General features: G+C 47.0%; 1 long non-coding RNA gene across 1 annotated transcript; it reads left to right on the top strand.

Moving 5' to 3' along the window:
* Positions 1-3,097: 3,097 nt before the first annotated feature.
* On the top strand, positions 3,098-11,571 carry LOC118980502 (uncharacterized). The gene is made up of 3 exons (XR_005065111.1): positions 3,098-3,371; positions 6,937-6,939; positions 11,562-11,571. It is a non-coding gene; the product is annotated as an uncharacterized LOC118980502 (long non-coding RNA).
* Positions 11,572-13,031: the final 1,460 nt, after the last annotated feature.

Here is a 13,031-nt window from a genome sequence, read left to right as displayed (position 1 = left end):
TAAGCCTAATAAATAAAGAAAATAGACAGTACATTAGCACTCTGGAGAAAAATGAAGCAGGGAACAGAAATAGGAAGTGTAACTTCCAATAGTGTGTCCAGGTAAACCCTCACCGAGCAGGTGACTTTCAAAGATGATTTGAAGAATGTAGGGAGGGACACATCTGGATCCCAGGGCCAAGGACACTCCAGTCAGTCTAATGGCCCTGTTTCATTCTAGAAATACCATGAAGGTGAAAGAATGGACTACACTGGGTGAACTCCCAGTCAGGTCAAGTACAGACAACTCTTGCCAGAGGACTCTTCCAGGAAGCAACCAGACAGGTGTGGAAATGAGGCTTCACCCTCCTCTATCTGGCTGCTGCTTGCAGGCTGTGACTTTTGAGGCTACTGGGGAACCAGAGAGTAGGAAATGAGAATAAGATGAGTTAAAACACCACGAAGCTCACTGTTCTTCTTGAGATCCTGCCTTTTTTCTTAGGTAAACATTCCTCAATTGCTGCAAACCTTTGGTTAATTACCTGAGTTCTGAAAAAGCCGATTCTGACAATTTTTTGCCACTGCTCTCATTGCTTTTGTGGAGGAAATTTTCAGAAGTCTTTATTCCAGCATTCCTGCTGACACCACTCTGGAAAGGACCTGAGGCTGGAAACCAACATCAACGAAGCTGAGTAAGTAGGAATTTAGCCAGAGTGTCCAGTGGCTATGCAAGTTTTGAAATTAAATTTATTGGGACAACATCGGTTAATAAAATTATATAGGTTTCAAGTGTACAATTCTCTAACACATCATCTACACATTGCACTGTGTGTTTACCACCCAAAGTAAAATCTCCTTCTTTCACCATATATTTGTCCCCTTTACCCTTTACCATCCTCTAACCCCCCTTTCCCTCTGGTAGCCAGCAGACTGTTGTCTGTGTCCATGAGGTTTTGTTTGTTTGTCTTATTTGTTCATTTGCTTTCAGTTTCATATCCTGCATAGGAGTTAAATCATATGGTTCTTGGCTTTTTCTGAGTTATTTTGCTTAGCACAATATTCTCGGGACCCATTCATGCTGTTGCAGGCATGTAGTATTCCATTGTATATAGGTACCACATCTTCTTTATCAAATCATCTTGTTTCCATGCCTTGCCCACTGTGAATGATGCTGCAGTGCAGATTGGGGTGCATATACCTTTGTGAATAGGTGTTTTGGAGAGGGGAGCAATACGGGGCTGGGTCAGGGCCCTGTTGCAGCGAGAGAGGACAAATGATGCAGACTTGTATTCAAACTGGCATTCAAAAGTTTTGAGGAGAGAAGTGAACAAGATGAAAGTAATGTTTTAGGAAGATGGATCTGGGAGTGGGTTCAGGTGGTGAGCAAGAACAGATGTAGGAAGACCAGTGTCTTTAGTCAGAAGGAGTAAGTGCGTACCTTGGGGAAGCGGTGAGAATAGATTGTGCGTGAGAGCGTTCACTCTATAGGAAGCTTCTGTGAGATGGTCAATGAGCATTCATTGGAAGGCTTCAAAGCACAGTGTGTGCGACATTGTTTTTTGGAGCTACCGTGAGAGATCTCCCCACCCTCAGGTTTTCTCCCCGTCAGCCCATAAGTAGCTCCCTGTGGAATCCTTTAGGACTCACCCTCTTCTACTGCCTGCTCCCCGTGGATGGCCCTCCTCCCAGTGAAGTTGTTGAGTCAAAGTTCAGTCAGTAACTCCCCCAATAGCACTGGTCCCAGGGGGAAGCCCTGGGAGTGTTCACACGGCCAGGCTCTCCTGCAGGCATGCGTGCAGTTCTGGACTCACAGGGGTCCTAAACAAAGAACGCAGTATGTTTGTTACCCATCTGCTGTGCGGGCTGGGGACACTGTGCAGGCAAATAAACAAGCTTGTTACTTTCCTTCTGGAGTGTCACTGATAACCAGAACCTCTGTTCCAGGTACACGGGTGCAAAGTTCAGGGCATGAGGAGGGGCCTCACCAGACACAGCAGGAGCCGAGATCCCCCTGTGCTGCTGTGTCTCTCAGACTGTAGATCCAAATCTTTCTTTATATAGCTCCGTACGTTGGGCCTCTACAGACAAGCAGAGATGCCTCTAGTTCCAGGCCAGACTGAGCTGACAGTAACCTTAAAAGAAGAAAGTTTGACTTGGTCAGACCTGTTTCCCAAAATACATTCACCCCATGGAATATTGGTCCCATGAGTGTCTCCTCACGAAGTGGCCGAACGAGCTGAGGAAATGCCGTTTCCTTGTAGGAGAGTCACAGTGCACATTAGTCTATTCAGAGCTCTGAGAAGTTCTGTAATAAAGAAACTTTTATTTATTTATTTATTTAGATTAAAAAGTTTTATTGAGGAAAAAAGAAGTAAAATGGTATAGCCACTCTGGAAAACACTGTAACATTTTCTTACAAAGTAAACATACAATCATCATTTTTAAAAAGTGAGAAGTTTTTATTGCTGTTGCCATTTTGCCTTTATACTTATTCATAAAACATAGCAGAATGTCAAACTGTTATAATGCTAAAGCAATAAGTCCATTATTAGACGGCAACCCTCTCAATAATGTGTGCCAAGATAATAAAATGTAAGAAGTCTATTTTCTAACTCTGTATTTTCTTTAATTTAATATATATATATTTCTTGCTAAGGGTGACAGAGATGAGGATCTCAGCGTAAATGAAGACTTGGTTGATTCAGATGCCAGGGCATTGTATGAAGCCGGAGAAAAGAGAAAAAGGACCGATGTGAACGTGTTCCACACCATTCTTACCACCAGAGGCTGCCCCCACCTTCGCAGAGTGTTTCAGAGCTACACCAAGTACAGTCAGCATGACGTGAACAAAGTTCTGGAACTGGAGATGAAAGGCGACACCGAGAAATGCTTCGTAACAGTCATGAAGTGTGCCACAAACAAACCAATGTTCTTCTCTGAGAAGCTTCATCAGGCCTTGAAGGGTTTCGGAACACGTCATAAGACGCTGATCAGGATCATGGTTTCCCGTTCTGAAATCGACCTGAATGACATCAAAGCATGCTATCAGAGGCTGTATGGCATCTCCCCTGCCAAGCCATCCTGGATGAAACCAAAGGAGATTACAAAAAAATCCTCTGCGGAGGACGGTAACTATTCCTGTGATGATGTCAAACGTTTTGATCAGGAGATTTTTTAAGCCATATCTTCTCATGCCAATATTATAGATTTCAATAGGAAAGTTTAAAGCAGGGGTAGTCTAGCTAACTGCTTTCTGAAAACTATGCCCTATAAGTCATTTTTGTATCACGACTCTGTATAACAGAGATACGCTTTAAAAATATATATATATATTTATCCTAAGCTGTAAAACCCCATAAATAGGTTGCTCTGGTAATATTACCTAAGAAATATGTAATAAAGAAATTTTTAGTCTGCTCACGTGGCATTTCCTGGTCTTCACTGGCCACAAAACTGTTTTCTGTTGACAACCGGCCTCTGAGTGAGGCCTTTCCCAAGGGTCATTTGTTGCCTGCCCTCACTCTTCTCTGGACATACGCAACGTGGCAGCCCCTTCACAATGAGGTTCCGCGTGGCCTTCGATCAGTTCAAGACCCTTAGAAAAAATGAGAACTTCTGTTAAGCACACGGCAAATCACTCAGACAGCCCTATGTCGCACCTCACTCTATAATTTGCCCTGAAAGATCCTGAACAGCTTTCAGTTCCTTAGAAACTTGGAAGGCTCCACTTGCTATCTTGTCTCAGACTTTCCTGTGGGCCCCTCAGTGAAAACCGGGGTGAATGGCAATTCTTTCGGTTCTTCAGGTTAGATCTTTCAGTACTAACCTGAAAGATCACAGTGAGCTTACTTAATGTGTGTTCATGTATGTGAAGTGCTTGGAAGAGCTCCTGGTACATAGTGAGTTTTATATGTGTTGGCATTTCTTGGCCTGAGGATGACCCATGCTGTATTCATTATCATTAAACTGCTATTGTTGCATAATGTTAGCATGGACCTGTTCTTCTAATTTTTTTGTATAAGTGATTGAATCGTCCAAAGCAGCAGGACACGATGGTAGGAAGAGTGTGAACTCTCTCTCTCTCCCACACGCACTCCACTCACTCACTCACTCTCTCTAAATTCATTGATTCCTATTGATCCATGTCTCAAGCTCAGGGGCCCAATCACAGCCCCCCTGAGGTATAAACTCAAAAGATGAGAGAAAGAGCGAAAAGAGGCTTTCTGTGGGAAGAGAGATAGGAGGAAGGGGGTGGGACCTGCAAATACACAGGATCATTGTTCAGTGAAGGTCCCTGCAGTTACACGAATGTCACGCGGAGCTCTGGGCCAGCCATTCACACAGAGGGAAAGAAGAAGCCAAGTGGTCTCCACAAATCTTCCTGAGAGTGAAGGGGTGCGTCACGTGTTAGAAAATACTGCCGCCACCCAACAGGAGAAGAAGGATGTAAGCCAATGGGAAGGACCTCGAGCCTGGAGGTGACTGCGGGCTCTAGGGTGGCTGCTCCCTCCCTCCAGAAGGGAGGCCACCCCTCCCACCCCACATCCCCTTGCGAGGTGCAGAGAGGGAAGCAGGCATTGGAAACCAGGGAAATAGCAAAGTGGGCTGTTCCCTCCCAGGAAGTAAGGAATGCTTCTGAGAAAGTCTGCAAGTCTGCAGGCTCCAGGGAGTCCAGCCTTTGCTCCCTCACCTGCTTTCCTGGAGGGATGGGGCCAGGAGGGAAGCTAAGGAGACCAGGCCAACATGCCCCTGAACCTCAAAGAGCAAGAGCCAGGCATGCCAAGGTGCCACTCTGGGAGCTGGGCTGCTGGCTGGTGCAATATCGTCACGGGTGCACTCAGAAACACAGGCCACTTACCTGACTCACTGACAAGTAAAAACCCTTCAAAACCTATGCCCTGTCAATTTCATCTTCACCAGGCAATGATCAAAGAGGATAAAGGAAAAATAAACTTCAGTAGCTTGTCTTTCTCTAGGCAAGAGAAAGCTTCATGGGAATTGCTCTGCCCTGAAAGTTTTCTCGCCCCTGTTCTGGGACCACGAGTGGCACTGGACCCTCCTGAGGCCCAGCCCCAGCTCAGCAATGCCTGGCTACCCAGGCCTGGGAGCCTGGGAGACCCTCATCACTGTGCCACCAAACAAAAGGCAAAGTTGGGTCCCTGGTGACAGTCTGACATCTCACAAAAGGGGACAGATCCAATTTAAAATGTGTCACTGTCTCCATGCCCAGGCTCGGAGGGACAGCACTAACTGGAGGGGTGGGCACTGTGCCAGGAAGGCTTGGGAACAACACGCTGCTTGCCAGGTATCAGCCCTACTTGGCATTTTCCAGACGCCTGTTTTTCGGGTCTGACCCCAACCAAATGTGGAGTGTGGTGCTGAGTTCCCCCTGTCGGTGCCTGTGTCCTGATCAGTGTCCGAAGTCTCGAACTGCAGAGTGGGCATGGGATGAGCTCTAGGGTAACTGCTAGAATCATGCTCCCACCAGGCCCCTGTGGAACTTGCTCCATGCCACACTGCCACCTCCAGCAAAGCTGTCTGTCTGGTTTGTGTGCTCCACCCTGGTTTGTGTGTCCCTTCCATCTCTTTGAGGAAATCAATCACAGCTGAGGCCACTTCTGGCTGCCTGGCCCCTCTCTGCCTGGTGTGATTCTGCAGACCTTGTCCCTTCTCCAGCCAGGGTGGTGGCTCTGCTCTGCTGGGCTCTGGTCACAGCAGCTGCATCTCAGGTCAGGGTGTATGTCTTCAATTTGTTCTAGAAAAAGTCCCCCCAGGCAACCTGGCCTGTCTGGGAAATCTAAGCATGGGTTTCCGGGAATGAAGCTGGGGCCTGTCGCTGAGTTCAGCTCTGTCACTGCTCCAATTCAGGGAGGCACGTGGACACAGTTTCTTTGTGGCCAGTGGAAGATACCAACAGTCTATGTGAGGAAGGGGGTCACCCACCGGCACAAACCATTTCACCTTGTCTTTTCTGAAGGGTTAGGCCAAGCAGGGCAAAGCCCTGGGTCTCCCAGCTCAGGGCACATTGTGACCACTCAGCGGCCTCAGCAAGCAGGGCCTGATGCCTGATTCAATGAGCTCAAGCAGAGCTATTATCTGCAGGCTGATGGCTTCTGTGGGCTCAGTGCTGACTAATGGTCTGAGGCAGGGCGTGGGCCTCCTCCTGACAGGGGTGGACCTGGGAACTGTGTGGGCCACACATCCCGAGGCTGGGTAAACTCCCACCTGCTCCCAGACCGAGGCTGCAGTCGGTATCATTCCTTATAAATAGCACTCCCCTCATCCAAGCGCTAAATTAAATTAGACTTAAAATAGTCATGTAGTCAACTCCTGGTTTACCACTCACTCACCGTAATGAATGGCTCCACGTTACGCAGTGCTTATTTCCTGTGGCCAGTTCCCCCCTTTTCAAAGCTCTTTCATGTGAACTGGATCCAAATGTGTTTTCTTTTGTGCCAGGTGCACTCCGTGTGTCCTCAGGAAGGTCTGTGTGTCCCGAGTTTGATAAACACTGGCACTTTGTGTGGGTGTGTTGAAGCTCTCCCCACTGACAGGCTCAGCGTAGGAGAGCTAAACTCTCTTCCTTCCCCCCACCCTCAGTCCCGCTTTCACTGCCCCTTTCTCTTGGTGCTCTCAGGAACAGCCTGCTCTATTTCCTGGCCCTATCCACTGTAATCAGAAGTCCCAGTGCTCAGGCCTTGATTTCAGCTCAATCTGCTCTAGCTTCAGGCTCCAGCTTGAGATATTCTTCTCACCATGCTGGGGCCACAGCACCAGGCCTCTCAGCCATGGCTGGAGAGCATGGCCCAAGAGTGTGCACATGTATATTTGGGTTTTCAACAAGCATTCATTAAGTATCAGCTAAGCGTGAAGCAGTGCATTACATGTTGGGCATACAAGGGAATACCTATGGTTCCTGCTTTTTGAGGTATCAGAGTTTTAAAACAAATGGGCAGAGGTTGTTCCTTTTCATTTGTTTGTTGGTTTATCCACTCATCCATTTACTCAAGCTTTACCATGGCACATTCCAGTACCAGCCACTACACAAGGACACTTAGATCCAAAACTAGATGAAAGTTAGTCCCTACTCCACAGGAGCACACAGCCCAGGGGCAACACCAGATAAAGCGATGTGTACAGTGAAGGTGCCGCAGGTCACGGCAGAAGTAGGCACAGTACACGGTGGGAGCACCCAGGAAGGCAGACAACTCCAGTGCAATGTTTTGGTGATGATGCTGGAACCGGGTTTCTGAGGGCAGCATGGTAGGTTAATGATACTCCCAGGGTTTGCCCTTCTTCCCACTAAGATATAGACTCTGACCCTTCTGCCTTTGAACTTGAGATAAGTTAATTTGCTTAACAAATAGAATGCAGTGAAAGTGATGTTCTGCAAATTCCAAGACAAGGTAAGAAGCTTTGCAACACTGACTTCCGCGCACTTTGAACCTGCCAGCAGTCTGACTGCCCTGCAGAGGTGACAGGTGGTTCCACTGGACCTAGCCTTCCAACCAGCCCACCAAAGCAATAGATACATGAATCTTGAACTCTCTAGACTGGCCCATCTGCTAGCTGAGTAACAGTGAGTGTTGATACCATGAAGAAGAGAGGGATCGCTGAGCTCTGCCCAAATTTCTGGTCTGCAAAATGCACTAAGTACTAGGTGATGAGGCCTGCAGCAGTGGTGGGTGATGGGTGGGTGTATTCTTGTGATCATGTGTGAGTCAATGGGACAGAAAGAGTGTGCAGTTTGTCCCTTTGGTCACAGGACAGAGCAGAGCCTGCTGCTGGATTCTCAAATCATGTTGTCCTCAAGAAAGTTTCTCTTCATCAGCATACATCATCTGCATCACCACCACCTCCCTATCCACAATTAGGCATATTGCATTTATTGGCTCTTTTGTTAATTTGTTCGAAATATAACAATAATATTGTAACTGGGCAGCCTGGGGTCCAGCTGGTTGCTGTCATGTATGCTTGTACCTGAAGCACAGCATGAAGATTTGTGGGGAAGGGAAGAGGCTTTTATTAACAGAGTCCCCAATTGAGGGGCTGTGAGCATTCTTGCTATGAGCCAACGTCATCCACAAAGCACAGAAAAGCAGCCACTGCCAGGACCAGAGTCAGTGTCCAGATACCTCGCCCCACTTTATCTGTCCTTCTGGAGCTCATGGTGGCTACACGAATGGGTCTCCATCCTCAGGCTCTCTCTCTCTCTCTCCCTCTCTCTCTCTCTCTCTCTCTGGTGTGCACTTGTGTGTTTCAATGTTGCCCTTGCCTCAAGCAGTGCTCTCTCTCTCTCTCCCCACCTCTCCCTCTCCTGAGATCTGGGGTACACTGCCAAATCACTCCAGACAATTGTGCAAGAGACGCTCCATCTGTGGGGCCCCAGTGCCTGAGGCTGCCTGTGTCCCTGGGGCCCAGGAATGTTCCCTGCTCATGCTCCATGTGCTGCTCCCAGCCTTTGGCCGCTGTTCTCAGAGTGAGAGAATGGAAGCAGTCCAGGACCCAGGCCGTGTGTTGCACAGGGTTGCAGCACCCCAAGGGCTTGTGCCCCACAAGGCGCATGTCCCAGCATGGGACTCTTCCTCCAGGAGCTGACTCCCGCTTGTGCAAGGCCTAAGCCCCAAGTGGGCCCAGTGTCTGCTGGTCTCCTATGAGCACTCCCGTGAGTGCTCCACAACTGAGGGTGAGATGCAAGCAAGAGAGCAAGGCTTTTGCACCCATTCTTTTTTAAAGCCCCCCCCAAATATCATGCTCTGTGGGAGTGTCTAGTTTTTCAACCAATGTGTGCTAATGTCTGCCATGTTTGACTTTTCCCCATGTTTTGCAAGAGAGCAGAATTCCTGGCCATGTGCAGGTGCATACACATCTTGGCATGGGGCAAGGCATCAGGCCTGCTGTGGCTTGCTGACCTCCACCACACACCTGTGTTTTGACCTTTTTGACCCCGTGCAGCCTCAGTACATGCACACTCTGGCTGGGTCATGAACTGCTCAGCTTCTGGGCAAGTGCATGCTGACTCTTTACAGTTGCCTTGGGCAGCCTCCTCCTGCTGTGGCTGCTCTTTCCATCTGCCAAATGCCTTGGCATTTCTCCCCGTCCCCTGTCCTCTTCTAGTGGGAAGGTAATCCTCTCTCACGCTGGATTGAGATTACCCCTGCTTCCCAGTGATCTGGCCAGACCCCCTTTCTATATTCTTTTCTTTAACACCTCTGAACTTTTTAACTTTACAAAGACAATGGGCGATGGTCTCAATCTTTTGGAATTAATATCTTTTGGCCATAGGGGTAGTCCTATCTATCCCCTGGGTCCAGAGATACCTAATAAAAAGAGGGTTTGGGGTGGAGGGAAGCCTTCACATGAGGGAGAAATATTTTGCAAAGTCCCAGTCAGTTGGCTGTCCCTGGACAGTGGCAAGTGTGATGTGCAAAGGATGGCACTGCCAGACAGGTTGGCATCCTTGTCATATGTTGGAGGTGACAAATTTGGCAAGAGAGTTAGCATGCACAATCAGAACCATAACAACTAAATGGCAAAGGTAGGGACCAGTTCTACAATGTCCCTGATTGAGAAAGAGTGGCTTCCTTGGAGGAAGGTGTGCAAGGCGTGTCACACTTGTCCGAAGTCTTTTTGTCCGTTACACTTCACTAGGGCTGAGGGCAACATCCTAGGATTGCCCCCTTTAACACATTTCCCCCCTATTGTCCAAACCATTAGGGCAGAAAAGAAAGTAGTTTCAAGCGGAGTCAGTAGACCACCCCATATTTTACCAAATTAACCCTTTATTTAGTCAAACCATTGAGTCTCAGGAGGCAGAAAGGTAGATGGGCTTCTCAAATGAGGTCTATAATATGTAAGCAATCACCCAGGTAAATGAGGTCATAGGCGCACACCCTATGAAAACAGAAGGAAAAACACATGGGTTAAATCACATAACAAATCACAAACCAGTCTCTGAGTCTGCAAGACTGACTTTTGAGGACATCCAATCTTAAGGACTTTGCTGGAACAATGTTAAGAAGTGACAGTTTGACAAATTCTTTTATGCTTGCAAATTAGACATCTTTGGTGATGTCCCAAACTCAGGTCACCTTCCAAGTGAAAACAACACTTTGAAGGTAAAGTTTTGTTGCATTAGAGTCCGATATTCACAACTGAGCATTGTGATTTTCCTTAAAAACTAACTCTTTTTCTTAAGATCACCCTCATTGTCATTAAAAAGACTGCATTAAGTAGGATCTTAATTTTTGTCTCTTTATTTGCATAAACACAAGAGTAGCAGTTAATCACACAGGCTCTTTAAGTCTGCTTTGTTGGAATTCGTACAAGAAACCTTTAGATTGAGCTTTAATTAGCCCTTCAGGGCACAGAAATCAAGCCTAACAATTGCCATTAGCCTTTGTCTGCAATATTTATATTCCTCAAGTAGTCCTCGATGGTGTTTTTTTGATCATGTCTTAACATTCCTCTTTGCCATCTTTTAGGAAAGTAACCTTCATTCCTTCCCTGGAAAAACTGTCATGAACCACACTACCAACCAAGGTCACAGGCTACTTCTCCAGCGGGTTTCTGTTAACCTGAAAAGTCCATCTAAGTTGCTCAAGGCATTCTGGTGACAACGAGAATCCAGGCATGCCTCCTTCAAGCATGACATGCCAGCCAAAGTTTTGGTTAACAACTATACCATTGACAATTGGTTTTATGCAAAGAAACTTTATGCTATTATTCATTTCTTAAGACTGCCAAATTTCGGAGGGCTCGGGTAGGGAGAAAATATAAAGCATGAAGGGAAATCCTTGTCTTTCTAATATTTACCAAAATTGCATCTTTATGTCTTATATTTTCCTATTTATCGTGAAGTTTTAATCCTCAAAAACCTTAGTTTCCCTTCAAGCCAGAAACAAAGCAATATTCAAAGCAAAAACATAGTTTCAGAAAAGGTAAGAGGACTAGAATTAGTTCCCCAATCTTTTCTCACATCAACAGGTCACACCAACTGGTCACAAGAGGACCTTTTCTAGGTCTCCAGTGGTCTGAAGCCCCAATGGTAGAGACATCCTTTTGCCCATTAGTGTGTCATTGGTCTTTTGGCAGAGACACGAGCCGTTATTCCAGCCAGACTCTAACAGGAACCAGCGGCACAAAGCCCCAGTGGTAGAGGCACTCTCTCATCCCGGCCAGACTCTCATCTGCATCCAATGACCATTTTCAGGTCCCAGTGGCAGAGACACGACCTTTCACCAATCGATCATACAGCAGAGTCATGACCTCCTGCCCCAGCCAGACTCTAACCAGCACCAAATGACCTTTTCCAGGTCCCAATGGCAGAGGCTTTCTCTCACCTATTGGTCTCATTGTAGGGACAGAGGATTCTCAACTCACATAAAACAGCAAAGATCAAATCATGTCCCCACAAGATCAGAAAACAAGAAAAGAACCAAGCAAGCAAAGAATGCTGTACCCAAGAGTTAATTTTTTTTAAGTTTAAACTTTCACAACCTTCTAAATACCTTCAGATTTAGTCATAACTCATTTTCAATTTTTGTTTTCTTCAATACGGGGAAGGAATATACTCAAACTTAGTATCTGGCAGCTAAAAGTGTCTGGGTTTGCAAGGACATCCTGTAACTTCTTGAAACTTAGACTTTGTAACATTTTATGGTGTAATAACCTGACATCTGGACAAATGAGATTTTGTCCCACTTCCCTAATTGTAGGCTATATACTTTCAATTTCATGATAGTACAGTAATTTAGGAAAACATATATGGGCCATTTTTCTTCACAGTCCAAAATATTATAGGTTAAACAGTGTTGCAGTAAAAATCCGCTCCTTCTTTCACACCAAATGATGGCTGTATCTATTCCTGTGCATTAAAATCTTACCCAGTGGGCTCCCTCTAGGAGCCAACACAGAACAGCTCTTATTGGCCTGGACATAGAGTCCCATAATTTTGAGCACAGTGAGACACCAGGCCATATAAGCAGAATTGGCTTCATGACTCGACTTCCCAAGTATGTTTTGGGGTCTCATCTTCTGCCTACCAATGTTGCAAATTGTAGCCCCTGAGGACTCTGGTGATTCTCATCCAGTCCTAGTTACATGGCCTTCCTGGGGACCCATGTGGGGGGTGGTGAGAGGACCAGACAGAAACTTCTACACAGGGGCCTCCCAAAGGTAGGTGATCCTTATTTCTTCTTAGAGTCTGTCTCTTTCCCAGCCCCACTTTTTTCAGTGGCCCCTGCTGAGCTCAGACAGTCCTCACTCAGAGTCCTGTTTGTGGCTCCCAGGGCGGCCCCTATAAGATGCTGGTTCATGGCCTTTTGAGCTCAAATGGTTCTCGTCAGACCCTATTTGTGAACTTGAATGGTCCCCTTGAAACCCAATTTATGGCCAGAACTTTCTGGCCAGAACTTTCTCCATGGGATGTCATTTCATGGCCTCCAGAATGAGAGCTGTCTCTATGGGGTCCCAGTTGTGCAGAGAACCTAAATGGTGTGGTGCCCACGTGGCACATATGTCGAATGGTGTGCCTAGCCTGCTGTCTTGCCTGGAGCCAAAATGGCATGCATTTCATGTGACTCATTCCTCATGGTGGAGCAGTCCTGTGGGATTTCCACCAAATGTTGGTGCACTTACGTGACTCACCCAAGACGGTGGTGCACTCAGGTGAGTTGTCTCAAGTGGCAGAGCAGTCACATGACGCATTCAAAATGGCGGCATGTTTGTGTGACTTGTCACCCAGGGAAAAGCACTCACTTGACCCACCCCAATGGCAGAGCAGCACAAAGCCCAACCTTAGCATGCATGCGGGTTTGGCTCACAGTGTCTTGGGGTACCCTTCTCCCCCATCCCGTTTTTTCCCATCATTCTGGCATTCCCGGTGATTGGTGCCTTGAGCAGGAGTATAGAGAAGTTCTCTGAGACTGGGAAGTCCACCCCCCAGCCATGCTCTCGTGCTCAATCTGCCACAAATGGCTGGTGGAACCTGTTTCCAGTTCCACTTTTTCCCATGTGGGTCACCAAAACTGGGCATCCTGGGGTCCAGCTGCT

Source organism: Sturnira hondurensis, unplaced genomic scaffold (genome assembly GCF_014824575.4).
Source record: "Sturnira hondurensis isolate 20B ecotype Veracruz unplaced genomic scaffold, ASM1482457v3 Scaffold0022910, whole genome shotgun sequence".
Classification (NCBI taxonomy): Eukaryota; Metazoa; Chordata; class Mammalia; order Chiroptera; family Phyllostomidae; genus Sturnira; species Sturnira hondurensis.
This window is presented reverse-complemented; position numbering and strand designations above follow the sequence as displayed.